The sequence below is a fragment of the Lissotriton helveticus genome, chromosome 7, assembly GCF_964261635.1.
Source record: "Lissotriton helveticus chromosome 7, aLisHel1.1, whole genome shotgun sequence".
Taxonomy (NCBI): domain Eukaryota; kingdom Metazoa; phylum Chordata; class Amphibia; order Caudata; family Salamandridae; genus Lissotriton; species Lissotriton helveticus.
The window spans coordinates 1,210,255,524-1,210,270,957 of NC_136068.1; positions in this window are offsets into that span (position 1 = coordinate 1,210,255,524).

A 15,434-nucleotide genomic window follows, 5' to 3' on the forward strand; every position below is an offset into this window, starting at 1 on the left:
CTGGGAGAAGTGAAGAAACTGCTTAACCACACAAGATGGCAGATAATAGGAATAGACAAGTTGGGGGATGTCTGCAGAGGGGGTACACTGCTGTCGTTCAAGGAGTTGCAATCTGAATACGACATGGGCCAGGGGGAGGTCTTTTGCTACATGCAATTGCATTACGCGCTAAAATGCCATCTGCCCTAGGGGGCACAACTTCCAGACTACTCATGGAGGACTGATTACTTCTAGATCCTATGCCCACCAAGGCGGATTCATTAATATACAGGAAGATTATAAACAATTACCCAGGTGTCCTTATCCAGTTGAGAGAGACCTGGACAGTAGACCTGGGCCCCCTGGAGAAAGACGAGTGGGCCGAGGATTTGCAATGCCCTAGAGAGATCACTATAGGGGCACGCTTGCGCCTAATACAACTCCTTGTGCTGCACAGGTCGTACCTCTCCAGGCCTAGGTTACATCAAATGGGATGCAGCAAGTTGGTTGAGTTTACTAGGGGTTGTGGCAGCGTGGGCACTTTCTACCACACACTCTGGGTCTGTCCGAAAATCCAGGGCTTCTGGAACGCAGTGATAGAGGTAGTGAAGCAAGACACAGGGCGGATCATCCCACTAGAGGCCAAGTGGCTGTGGTTGGGCCCAGCTGGGGAGTACCAATGGCCAAAAGTATGCACACCTGGCTGAACGCAGCAGTGGTAGTGGCAAAGCACAACTTGGCAAGACTCTGGAAGGGCAGGCAGACCTCCCACGGTGAGAGACTGGGAAGAAGATTTTGACTGGTGTGAGCTAGCAGAGTGTGAAACTTACTGGACCCAGATTATACCTAGTGGTGCACAGGCCTCCTGCTGCGAGTGGCCTATAGTGTTTCCCTTGTTCAATGCTCACTATTTTCCTACTGTTCCCAAATAAATGCTGAATAAAAACTGAATTTATAAAAATAAAAAAATACTGTTTAAGACCAAGAATATATTTTATCGGTGTATGAGGAGCACTCCAGAGTGAAATCGAGTATCTTGCTTTAAGCTCTGAAAATTCTTGCACTGCTGCTGTAGGAAGGATCTACTGGCAGTAGGAGGTGCGGTCCAAAAGCACGAGGTTCAATGTATCGGAAGAGTAGTCACACTGCCTAGAGGGCTTCTAAAGTTAGAGAATGTCAGGTAGTGGGTGTCATGAGATGTCACTGGGGCATACTTGTAGGGGTTGTGGCATAATCTTCGCAAGCGTGACTAACTCATTAAAAAGATGTAAAAATGGCAGAGGTGTAAAATGGGCTCTGGGTGCATGGTATGTCATTTGGCTAAAAGGGCTTTTCTCTGTTCCCTTACCCTCTCACCCATTCGGCACACCACTGGTTCCGTGGCTATGACTTAGGGGCCCTGTGCAAGTGTGGAAACAAACTTGTATTCCTATTGTCAGTGATGCCACTGATTATGCCATTTCTGATGAAGAACATGGGTTCGGGGGAAGGTGGGGGGTGGAGTCAAGATGGCGGGTTGATGCCGCCAGGTGAAACAGGCAGCACAGGGTTGCTCTTCCCGTTACCTCAAGGTAATCTGCAAGAAACCGATTAAGTGGAAACCCATCTCTGGCGGGTGACCGAATAGAGACACGGCTGCTGAAAAGCGGTGTCGATACCGCTCGTGACTCACCTGGTGTTAGAAGCTGGAGGCTGATCGACGACTGCTGAAGGCGGCGTCTCGGTGTTTGGTGTTTGGTGTCCTGGGAGGCTGGGCAGTGAAGCTCCGGACATCGGGCGGAGGAGAGGAGAAGAAACCACCCCTCAGCGACCAGCTGTCCAGAGTGAAGTAGTATTGACGCCGCCAGAGAATTTCCATTGCCGGCATTCGAGGAGAGACGCCTTCAGCTAGGGTGATCGGAACGGAGTGGGAGCAGAGCGAAAGCGGCTGCAGCTGTGGTTGCGGAAAACGCAGAGCCGATACCACTCATTAGCTACGGCTTCTGCTGTTCTTCGTAGGAGCCGGGAAATTGGGAGATGTAAGCTGATTGTCGATGACTGGAGGCGGTGTCTCGGGAGGACTTTGCGCAGAGGAGGGGGAAACGCTTTTCCAGCAGACCAGAGTGAAATGGTGAAGTCGACATGTAGCTCCTCTTAGTTGATTGCTGACTGCTGGTGATAGCGTCTTGGTGGCTGAGCGGACCCGATTACGGATTGTTAAATTTTGTTGTCCAAACAACAAACAACAAACGTTATTTCACAAAGTTGAAAAGCCTGGAAAATTTTACCCGTGGAGGGCGGAGGTTTTTGAATGCTGCAGCTCCTGAACCACCTGAGTCGCCTGAGCAGAAAGATACTGCCGGCGTGGAAGACAAGAAGAGCTTCTAAAGCGCAAACTTACTGGTACAGTTGGACTGGAATAGGAGCTCTGGTGGCGCAATTGAGCACAGCTACTGTTAGAGCAGAGAGGAGAACGCCGGATATACTACGGGTGAGCGACAAGGAAACAGACACGGATATGGCTCCTAAGTTGAACACACGATCTGCATGGACCGGCAAAAACGGAGGACAAGAGAGAGGACAAGAGAGCTCAGGTACTGTCAATATCTCAACCTCTACCTTTAAGAGCAACTCTAAAGTAGCAGGAAGCACTAACAATGGCAAAGGGAAAGTGGCGGTGGTTGCAGGAACTATTGAAGGGGATAAAGGGAGTATGATGCTGGACACCAGACAGTTAACTAGCCCGGGGGTATTGGATAAGAAGGCTGCTAGAAATATTGAATCAGAGTCACTTATCAGGGGTGAAGTAAACCATAGCTCCTCTCTAATTTCAATTACTAACAACTCAGTGTCAGCATTGAATACGCCTGCAGGCCTGTCAGAGTATCCAGAATTACTTGTGATTGAGGGTGAGGTTACAGGGGAGAAGAAGTCAGAGGATAATCTCAACCAAACGATCAAAATTCTGAATAGAGATGGTGTCTGTGTTGGAGAGAAGATAAGGTCTGACTGCGAGATAACAGTACAAATTGGAAACCAATTAGAAAGCGTCAAAGAAATAGATCTAGAAAACTTAGAGACTTTCAAAAATTTAGAAAATGATTCAACACCCGATACTCAGCTGACAATATACCTTAATGGATCCAATGGATTACCAGACCAGACTTTAACAAGTTTAACAGAGAACATACTAATAGACGCAGCTGAGGCAAATGAAGATGGAACTAATATCGAATATGATGAGGTGTCAGAAGGTGGAGATAGTGAGACAGAAACTACGCATAATTGACAGAACTATCTTAAACAAACAGCTTCAAGGAAGACAAAAAGCAAAGCTAGGAATAAACTGAAAAAAGTTCCTGGCAAATCAGTGATTAAAGACAATTCCTCCTTTGTATCTAAAACTGGGTCAAAGACTAAAATCAATGTTGATGACAGTCCACTTAGACAATGGATACAAGCTAAAGGGGGAGTAAAGAATATGGCATTTAGGCTTTCTGGATCTAGCTTTGATGAAGACTTGCACCAGAAGGGGGGCAAGAAAATGACTTCGGGATTGAAGAATATTTGCTCCATAGCAAATACAGGCATAACCATGGATGGAAACATATCGCCAATTGATACAGTCCAGAAGGACATGGCCATGGGTACAATAGAAGACACGAACCTGCCCTGTCTTACTGTAAACTCTCCAGTCGATCTGATCCAAGACCAAAGTCCCAAAAACTCCCAGTCAACTACATCAGAGATAGTTCCTAAACTTATGATGTCGAACGTAGGGACAGAGAACAATGGGGTGAATGATTTAACGATTGATTCAGTGGAAGGGGCTCAATCCGACATGGAAATAGAAATATCTGAAACATCTGAAACCAGTCATATATCATCTTCAGATAATATAGTGCCATCAAGTCCTCACAATATTGAATCTGTTAACTTGGCATGTGATGAAAGGTCTCAAGGGCAGCAACCATCGAAGATCAGCCAAGCTTGATCACTATGGATACGATAATGCAGACTCTCATTGCTCAAAGACAAGAAAACCAGGAGCATTTTATGCAACTTAGAGAAGACAATACAAAAATTCAAGCTTTTATGAGTGAAGTATGTGAAAAGCTTGGGGGAGCCACACAAGCAATTGAAGATCTTAAACAACGCGTCGTGGCAATCGAAGAAGTATCTACTCGTTCGGATGAGCTAATTAAACAACATGTTACACGGATATTCAAACTAGAGACTAAGGTCGAGGACATGGAAAATAGGGCACGTAGGCACAATCTTAGGCTGTTTGGGATACCAGAGGGGGCAGAGGGAGCTGATGCTAGGTCATATGTAGTAAAATTATTTCAAAAAGCGTTTAGTGATCTGTCTGACTGGGATTGGGACTCTCAAGTACAGAGAGTACACAGACTTCCTCTGTTTCAAAAGAACAAAAATAAAAAATTTCCGAGACCTATTCTGATTTATTTTGGAAATTTCTTGCTAAAACAAGCTGTGTTATTTAAAGCTAAACCCAATAGCCCGGTTCTTATCGACAACATATCTTTTTTTGTACGGTCAGACCTAAGTAAGGAAACAATGGATAGAAGGTGGGAGCTTAGAAAGCTAATAGACTCCTTCAAAGCCATTAACTGTACAGTCTATTTACAAGAGCCCGCTCGGCTTAAGGTAATCAATAATGGGCGACCTTTCTTTTTTACCGACCAAGAAGAGGCGGTTAGGGCTCTAGAAAAATTTACAGCTGAGAGGCAGAAATGAAAGGGATAGCTGGCAAGGCTATGGATGTTTGTACTTAAAATATCAGATCACGTTGGAACACCAGGGGGATAAAAATGGGTTGAATTTATGCATGGTATGTTTTAGCCTTATGGATCTTATATATATAATTTACACACTGCCACATTTGCTGTGTGTCTTGTGGATTTAACGAATAATTCTGTTTTAAAAAGAGGGTTGAGTGTATCCCCGTGTTAGCCACTTCACTAGGCTGCCACACCAACGGCAGCAAGGGATAGAGGGGTGCTCCCCCCAAAGGGACTTGGGAGGGAAGGAAAAGCTTGGGGTTGAGGGAGGGGGGGGAATGGGGGAAAAACGTATTGTAAGGAAGAAAAATGGTGTAGACAGGATAATGAAATGTTATAATAAAGATTTAATACAGAGGGAAGACAAAGAACTTAGACGTAAGCTATGTCTAAAACAAAATTGCTAATTTGGAATGTTGCTGGCCTTAATAGTAAGCAAAAGAGGAGACTGGTTCAAGAAGAGCTGGCTATGTATAAACCTCAATTCATTCTTCTATCGGAAAATCATATCAACAGAAAATTGCTTTTACAAATGGGGTATGAGCTTGTGGTGTGTTCAACTTTGGGTGCCTCCATTAGGGGGGTGGCCATACTTAAACAGAAAGGATTAGCGATAGAAATTACAAAAACATCATCAGATACACGGGGGAGGTGGGCGATAGCACAAGTCCAGATGGAACACCAGAAGTTTGTTCTACGCTTGGTCTATGGCCCTAATATAGACGACCCCAAGTTATTTGAATACTTAAGTATTGAGCTACTAGAATTTGAGGGAGAAAGATTAGTGATGGGAGACTTTAATTGCGTAATAGATTATAAAATTGATTCTACCGAACATGGCTCTCCACGCAGGATGCGTACGGTCAGATCTGCGATTCTCGAGCTAGGCAGACTACTTAACATTAAAGATATATGGCGTCATAAACACCCAAATATAGCGGGACACACATACTACTCATCGCCTCATAGATCTTGCTCGAGAATTGATATGGTATGGGCAACCGATCGAATACTGAATAACTGTAAGATCGAACTGTGTCCAAGGATCACTTCCGATCACAACCCTATATTACTAGAATTCGAGAATGGTGAGTTGAGGCCTGATTTAAGACAATTTACATTCCCGAGATACTGACTGACTCGGGCTTCGTCACTTCCTTAAAGAAACATATCAAATAATTTATCGAATTGAATATTAACTCAGCCAAAATTGACGTAGTTTGGGACACATGTAAGTGCAGCATAAGGGGGTTTACCCAACAATTCATCTATAGACTCAATGCCGAAAAGCGTAGGACTACTGAAAAAGCTACTTCAGATATATTGTTATTGGAGCAGAAACTAGCCGAAGAAACTAAGTCACAAAATGGAAATATCCAGGAGATAAGATTTGAACTATTAAAATTACAATCTTCTCTTAAAAAGACATTAAGAGACAGATATTGCTCTAAAATACATAAATACAAATTAAACCAATATGAAGGAGGAGACAGAATAGGAAATATACTGGCATACAAAGTTGCGGATAAAAAGGCGAGAACTAACATCAAAATAATTAAAGGGTCCGATTTACAAGAATATGATCAACCAGAACAAATCTTAGGTCAGTTTGTTAACTACTACCAGAGCTTATACACTCCTGATAATACTCCTTCTAGTGCAAGAATTACACAATATCTGGATAAATATATGCCCATATCAAAAGATACAGTTAAGGAAAAATTGCAACTCCTCAATTCAATAATAACACAATCTGAAATAAATGCAGCGATCTTAGCCTTACCATCGGGGAAAGCTGCCGGGGAGGACAGTCTGCCCATAGAACTATATAAGGTTTGTGCAGAAGAACTATTACTTTTGTTAGAAAACGTCATTGACTCTATAGACAACTTGAGAAAAGTACCTATGTCATGGAAAATAGCCAAAATTGTATTTTTTTTCTTAAAAAAAAACAAACCACCGGAAGACTGTGGCTCTTATCGGCCGATTTCACTGCTTAACGCAGATACTAAAATCTTTTCCAAGATATTAGCAATTCGCCTAGCACCCAATATGCTGACTTTGGTCAACCTACAACAACATGGTTTTGTGACAGGGCGAGATACAACGGCCCATGTAAACACAGCGATCACAGCCTTTGATGTCGCCTCGATCACCCTCACCCCACTCGGAATGGTAATGTTAGATGCCGAAAAAGCATTTGACCGAGTAGGGTGGGAGTATCTGTGGGAGGCATTAAAGAAGGTAGGCATTCAGGGTCAATACTTACAGTGGGTTTGTTCATTATATGACAGCCCGCAGGCTGTACTCAGCTATGGGGGAAAAGAGTCAAGGAGCTTTGCAATAGGGAAGTGAACCAGAAAAGGGTGCCCCCTGTCTCCCCTGCTCTTCGCTCTTTCCTTGGAGCCATTCTTAAATGCACTAACTATGCACGGAAATATTCACCCATTTGTACATGGTGGAGAGAGTTTGAAAATCACTGCGTTTGCAGACGATATAGCCGTATTTACCACAGACCTAGTAAAGGCTACACCTGAAATAATAAAAGGAGCTATTAATTATGGCCATGTTTCAGGCTACAAACTAAATGTAGGTAAAACACAGGTAATAGCCAATTATAAACCTCTGGTACCGATCCCAGGCTTATGCCAAAGCGCTACGTATTTAGGCATCAAATTAGCATCCAATATTGATAAAATCATAACGTTAAACTACGATTCTCTTTTAAAAGAAACAGTAAAATCACTCAAAAAATGGCACAAGATTCCGATTAGTCTTCTGGGACGTATTAATCTAGTAAAAATTAAAATTCTGCCGAAGGTGCTATATCTATTTAGATCTATTCCTTTGCAACCCAATAACATCTTCTTCAAAAAATTGGAAGGTATATGTAGCAGCTTCATATGGGCATACAAAAAAGCGAGAAGGGCGTTGAAATTGCTAACACTGACAACAGAAAAGGGTGGATTAACATTTCCTGATTTTAGGTTTTACTTTCTAGCTACTTTCTTTTGCCGTATTAGAAGTTTGCTAAAAAATGACAGTCCATTATTCTTTCACCGGCCTATGTTGGGACTGGATAGCAACCAATTCTTGCACCGCTTGCAAGACCCAAACTACTTCAAGCGAGCGAAATTTAAGTCAGCCAAACATATCAAAAGAATTTGCGATCAAATAATGACTATTGGGAAAATCACATTTTACAACGCAGAGCTCAGATTATGGGACAATCCAGGGCTTCCTAATATCTTCTCTGATGGAGCAGGCTCCCTTTGGAAGATTCAGAAAAGGGGGTGGTGATGAACAGAGTGTCTGAGTTAAGCAGACCACTCTTACCCAGTCCAAAGATCAGGGCTTGATCCATCACCGTTATTTAGCTCACTGCCCCATCCCAGCTCAGAACCTGGCTATATGCAAATTAGTCTGTCCCTGGCCCAGTGCATCATGGGAACAGGGCAGACCAAACTACCACTGCTAACACTGTTGTAAATAATTTTGTCCACCCTAAGCGTGGAAGGGTATACTCAGATGTGAGTCCCTTGCTCATTGCACCATCAGGATTCAAGCAAGCCGGGCCGAAGACGGCTGTAATGCCAGAAACCGGTCCCCGGAAGCTTGTTTCCTTCCCAGTGTAAGAATTGGCTTTTGTAGTCTGGTCTGCCCTGTTCCCATGATGCACTGGGCCAGGGACAGACTAATTTGCATACAGCCAGGTTCTGAAACTGGGATGGTGCAATGAGCTAAAAAACGGTGTTGGATCTAGCCCTGATCTTTTGACTGGGTGAGAGTACTCTGCTTAATTCAGAGACTCTGTCCATCACCACCCCTTGTTGTAAATAATTTTGTCCACCCTAAGCGTGGAAGGGTATACTCAGATGTGAGTCCCTTGCTCATTGCACCATCAGGATTCAAGCAAGCCGGGCCGAAGACGGCTGTAATGCCAGAAACCGGTCCCCGGAAGCTTGTTTCCTTCCCAGTGTAAGAATTGGCTTTTGTAGTCTGGTCTGCCCTGTTCCCATGATGCACTGGGCCAGGGACAGACTAATTTGCATACAGCCAGGTTCTGAAACTGGGATGGTGCAATGAGCTAAAAAACGGTGTTGGATCTAGCCCTGATCTTTTGACTGGGTGAGAGTACTCTGCTTATTTCAGAGACTCTGTCCATCACCACCCCTTGTTGTAAATAATTTTGTCCACCCTAAGCGTGGAAGGGTATACTCAGATGTGAGTCCCTTGCTCATTGCACCATCAGGATTCAAGCAAGCCGGGCCGAAGACGGCTGTAATGCCAGAAACCGGTCCCCGGAAGCTTGTTTCCTTCCCAGTGTAAGAATTGGCTTTTGTAGTCTGGTCTGCCCTGTTCCCATGATGCACTGGGCCAGGGACAGACTAATTTGCATACAGCCAGGTTCTGAAACTGGGATGGTGCAATGAGCTAAAAAACGGTGTTGGATCTAGCCCTGATCTTTTGACTGGGTGAGAGTACTCTGCTTAATTCAGAGACTCTGTCCATCACCACCCCTTGCTGTAAATAATTTTGTATTAATCTAGTAAAAATTAAAATTCTGCCGAAGGTGCTATATCTATTTAGATCTATTCCTTTGCAACCCAATAACATCTTCTTCAAAAAATTGGAAGGTATATGTAGCAGCTTCATATGGGCATACAAAAAAGCGAGAAGGGCGTTGAAATTGCTAACACTGACAACAGAAAAGGGTGGATTAACATTTCCTGATTTTAGGTTTTACTTTCTAGCTACTTTCTTTTGCCGTATTAGAAGTTTGCTAAAAAATGACAGTCCATTATTCTTTCACCGGCCTATGTTGGGACTGGATAGCAACCAATTCTTGCACCGCTTGCAAGACCCAAACTACTTCAAGCGAGCGAAATTTAAGTCAGCCAAACATATCAAAAAAATTTGGGATCAAATAATGACTATTGGGAAAATCACATTTTACAACGCAGAGCTCAGATTATGGGACAATCCAGGGCTTCCTAATATCTTCTCTGATGGAGCAGGCTCCCTTTGGAAGATTCAGAAAAGGGGGTGGTGATGAACAGAGTGTCTGAGTTAAGCAGACCACTCTTACCCAGTCCAAAGATCAGGGCTTGATCCATCACCGTTATTTAGCTCACTTCCCCATCCCAGCTCAGAACCTGGCTATATGCAAATTAGTCTGTCCCTGGCCCAGTGCATCATGGGAACAGGGCAGACCAAACTACCACTGCTAACACTGTTGTAAATAATTTTGTCCACCCTAAGCGTGGAAGGGTATACTCAGATGTGAGTCCCTTGCTCATTGCACCATCAGGATTCAAGCAAGCCGGGCCGAAGACGGCTGTAATGCCAGAAACCGGTCCCCGGAAGCTTGTTTCCTTCCCAGTGTAAGAATTGGCTTTTGTAGTCTGGTCTGCCCTGTTCCCATGATGCACTGGGCCAGGGACAGACTAATTTGCATACAGCCAGGTTCTGAAACTGGGATGGTGCAATGAGCTAAAAAACGGTGTTGGATCTAGCCCTGATCTTTTGACTGGGTGAGAGTACTCTGCTTAATTCAGAGACTCTGTCCATCACCACCCCTTGTTGTAAATAATTTTGTCCACCCTAAGCGTGGAAGGGTATACTCAGATGTGAGTCCCTTGCTCATTGCACCATCAGGATTCAAGCAAGCCGGGCCGAAGACGGCTGTAATGCCAGAAACCGGTCCCCGGAAGCTTGTTTCCTTCCCAGTGTAAGAATTGGCTTTTGTAGTCTGGTCTGCCCTGTTCCCATGATGCACTGGGCCAGGGACAGACTAATTTGCATACAGCCAGGTTCTGAAACTGGGATGGTGCAATGAGCTAAAAAACGGTGTTGGATCTAGCCCTGATCTTTTGACTGGGTGAGAGTACTCTGCTTATTTCAGAGACTCTGTCCATCACCACCCCTTGTTGTAAATAATTTTGTCCACCCTAAGCGTGGAAGGGTATACTCAGATGTGAGTCCCTTGCTCATTGCACCATCAGGATTCAAGCAAGCCGGGCCGAAGACGGCTGTAATGCCAGAAACCGGTCCCCGGAAGCTTGTTTCCTTCCCAGTGTAAGAATTAGCTTTTGTAGTCTGGTCTGCCCTGTTCCCATGATGCACTGGGCCAGGGACAGACTAATTTGCATACAGCCAGGTTCTGAAACTGGGATGGTGCAATGAGCTAAAAAACGGTGTTGGATCTAGCCCTGATCTTTTGACTGGGTGAGAGTACTCTGCTTAATTCAGAGACTCTGTCCATCACCACCCCTTGTTGTAAATAATTTTGTATTAATCTAGTAAAAATTAAAATTCTGCCGAAGGTGCTATATCTATTTAGATCTATTCCTTTGCAACCCAATAACATCTTCTTCAAAAAATTGGAAGGTATATGTAGCAGCTTCATATGGGCATACAAAAAAGCGAGAAGGGCGTTGAAATTGCTAACACTGACAACAGAAAAGGGTGGATTAACATTTCCTGATTTTAGGTTTTACTTTCTAGCTACTTTCTTTTGCCGTATTAGAAGTTTGCTAAAAAATGACAGTCCATTATTCTTTCACCGGCCTATGTTGGGACTGGATAGCAACCAATTCTTGCACCGCTTGCAAGACCCAAACTACTTCAAGCGAGCGAAATTTAAGTCAGCCAAACATATCAAAAAAATTTGGGATCAAATAATGACTATTGGGAAAATCACATTTTACAACGCAGAGCTCAGATTATGGGACAATCCAGGGCTTCCTAATATCTTCTCTGATGGAGCAGGCTCCCTTTGGAAGATTCAGAAAAGGGGGTGGTGATGAACAGAGTGTCTGAGTTAAGCAGACCACTCTTACCCAGTCCAAAGATCAGGGCTTGATCCATCACCGTTATTTAGCTCACTTCCCCATCCCAGCTCAGAACCTGGCTATATGCAAATTAGTCTGTCCCTGGCCCAGTGCATCATGGGAACAGGGCAGACCAAACTACCACTGCTAACACTGTTGTAAATAATTTTGTCCACTCTAAGCGTGGAAGGGTATACTCAGATGTGAGTCCCTTGCTCATTGCACCATCAGGATTCAAGCAAGCCGGGCCGAAGACGGCTGTAATGCCAGAAACCGGTCCCCGGAAGCTTGTTTCCTTCCCAGTGTAAGAATTGGCTTTTGTAGTCTGGTCTGCCCTGTTCCCATGATGCACTGGGCCAGGGACAGACTAATTTGCATACAGCCAGGTTCTGAAACTGGGATGGTGCAATGAGCTAAAAAACGGTGTTGGATCTAGCCCTGATCTTTTGACTGGGTGAGAGTACTCTGCTTAATTCAGAGACTCTGTCCATCACCACCCCTTGTTGTAAATAATTTTGTATTAATCTAGTAAAAATTAAAATTCTGCCGAAGGTGCTATATCTATTTAGATCTATTCCTTTGCAACCCAATAACATCTTCTTCAAAAAATTGGAAGGTATATGTAGCAGCTTCATATGGGCATACAAAAAAGCGAGAAGGGCGTTGAAATTGCTAACACTGACAACAGAAAAGGGTGGATTAACATTTCCTGATTTTAGGTTTTACTTTCTAGCTACTTTCTTTTGCCGTATTAGAAGTTTGCTAAAAAATGACAGTCCATTATTCTTTCACCGGCCTATGTTGGGACTGGATAGCAACCAATTCTTGCACCGCTTGCAAGACCCAAACTACTTCAAGCGAGCGAAATTTAAGTCAGCCAAACATATCAAAAAAATTTGGGATCAAATAATGACTATTGGGAAAATCACATTTTACAACGCAGAGCTCAGATTATGGGACAATCCAGGGCTTCCTAATATCTTCTCTGATGGAGCAGGCTCCCTTTGGAAGATTCAGAAAAGGGGGTGGTGATGAACAGAGTGTCTGAGTTAAGCAGACCACTCTTACCCAGTCCAAAGATCAGGGCTTGATCCATCACCGTTATTTAGCTCACTTCCCCATCCCAGCTCAGAACCTGGCTATATGCAAATTAGTCTGTCCCTGGCCCAGTGCATCATGGGAACAGGGCAGACCAAACTACCACTGCTAACACTGTTGTAAATAATTTTGTCCACCCTAAGCGTGGAAGGGTATACTCAGATGTGAGTCCCTTGCTCATTGCACCATCAGGATTCAAGCAAGCCGGGCCGAAGACGGCTGTAATGCCAGAAACCGGTCCCCGGAAGCTTGTTTCCTTCCCAGTGTAAGAATTGGCTTTTGTAGTCTGGTCTGCCCTGTTCCCATGATGCACTGGGCCAGGGACAGACTAATTTGCATACAGCCAGGTTCTGAAACTGGGATGGTGCAATGACCTAAAAAACGGTGTTGGATCTAGCCCTGATCTTTTGACTGGGTGAGAGTACTCTGCTTAATTCAGAGACTCTGTCCATCACCACCCCTTGTTGTAAATAATTTTGTCCACCCTAAGCGTGGAAGGGTATACTCAGATGTGAGTCCCTTGCTCATTGCACCATCAGGATTCAAGCAAGCCGGGCCGTAGACGGCTGTAATGTCAGAAACCGGTCCCCGGAAGCTTGTTTCCTTCCCAGTGTAAGAATTGGCTTTTGTAGTCTGGTCTGCCCTGTTCCCATGATGCACTGGGCCAGGGACAGACTAATTTGCATACAGCCAGGTTCTGAAACTGGGATGGTGCAATGAGCTAAAAAACGGTGTTGGATCTAGCCCTGATCTTTTGACTGGGTGAGAGTACTCTGCTTAATTCAGAGACTCTGTCCATCACCACCCCTTGTTGTAAATAATTCCTTTGGAAGAGACACGGCATTCACATACTAGGGGATCTGTATGGTCAGAATGGTTTTGGGGATTTGGAAGCACTCAAAATTATTTATAGCATAAGAGATAATATGTACTTTAAATATATTCAGATAAGGGACTATTTGCTTTCTAAAATGAAAATTACGGAAGTGATAGAATCAGACATACTTAAATGTCTATATTCTAATAAAATAAAATCATTAATAAGTCTAGGGTATGGATATTTGATACAAGGTAAAAACGAAGACTACACGAAAATAGCCGCCAAATGGTCTCTTCGATTGGGTATGAATATTAATCCTTCACAGATCTCATACTCTTTACGTCACATAAACTTGATCGTTCAGTCTACTAGCTTGAGATTACAGACGTACAGAACTATCACTCAACTTTATTATACACCACAGAGGATAGCTAGTTGGGTACGGGGTAATCAAGTTAATAAGAAAACTAAGTGCCCGAAATGTGACCATGAAGCGGCAGGCATAGAACACATGCTTTACTCATGCCCAGCGCTCTTGTTATTTTGGAAAGAACTGTCTGAAATTTTAAATAACAAACAAATTGTCACACCACCACTCTCAGCACAATTGGTTTTACTAGATATCCAGGAAATGAATTGGCCCTATAAAGAATGAATAACTATCATCTTTGCTTGTGCCAGGCTAATCATCGCTAGATTATGGATATCTAAGGATATCCCAGATGTCTTCGATTGGTGGCTTTTGATGAAAGAAATCAACACCATGGAGTTGTTATTAGCAAGGGATAGGGGCCTTAAGGCTCTACAAAAAAAGGAAAAAATGTGGTTAAACTTTTTTGAATCATGATTTATATGAATTAGCAAGGAAACGAGGCCAGCTTAAATATTTGGATATTATTTGCAAATCTTTATTTTTTCTATTACTATTTCTGTCAAAGTTTAGTATTTGTTAGATCTCTGCTTCTAACGTTTTTTTCTGTCTATAAACTGTCTACTTAATTAATGTTGTAAGTACTTATATACTTTGTATTTTTTTTAAATGTATAATATATGAGTTTCTTGCTCTTCCTTCAATAATAAAAACAATTAAAAAAAATTTAAAAAAAGATTATGCCATTTCTAGTGCCAGCAGGGCTTTACGGATACTGAAGGCTGCTGCAATTACCTGTGCTAGCAACACAAACCCTTATAGCCATTTACAGTGGTGGGAAGGCTGGAATGTCACATTAAACATACAAATGTTTAAGCGGCCATGAGGCGACATATCCAGCACAACACAAAACGCTCTAAATGCATATTTATAATGTCCCTTCAATTGATGAATATAGACATAAATCTCTATTTGCACAGCGTCAGATGTGGAAAAGAACAATCTGTAATTTTAGTAATGCCACTGATTAGGTCAATGATGATGTAATATGTGATGTCGCCTGAAATTACATCTAATGCCTTGCCATTGTCATCAGTGTATGCTGGAAATAGTCAGTTGCCATTCCACTTTCTAGAAATACATATTCCATAGACATTAGTTGTAGTTGAAAGGCTGTAATACCATTTTCAGCATCTAGATGTCCCTGCAGTGACGACGTGTGGAAACGAGGCCACCTCTCTGCTGTCAGAAAACAAATTTGATGAAGAGCAGTTGTGTGCAGCATCATTGATGTCACCAGTGATATGAACAGTGATGTGATTTGTAAAGTCACTAGTAATGCCACTGACATCATTCATGATGTCATCTTTTTATTTTTTATTTAAAAAAATTACAGCTATTGCACAATTTGTCCTCGACATCAATTGACAGTATAAGGTTGCAGTGTCACCTTCAACATCAAAGTGTCTCAGCAATAGATAGGCACAAACACAAAGTTGTATTTCCACTGTTCGCTAGCACCTGTATAAAAGTGCAATCGCATGTGTTTTCAG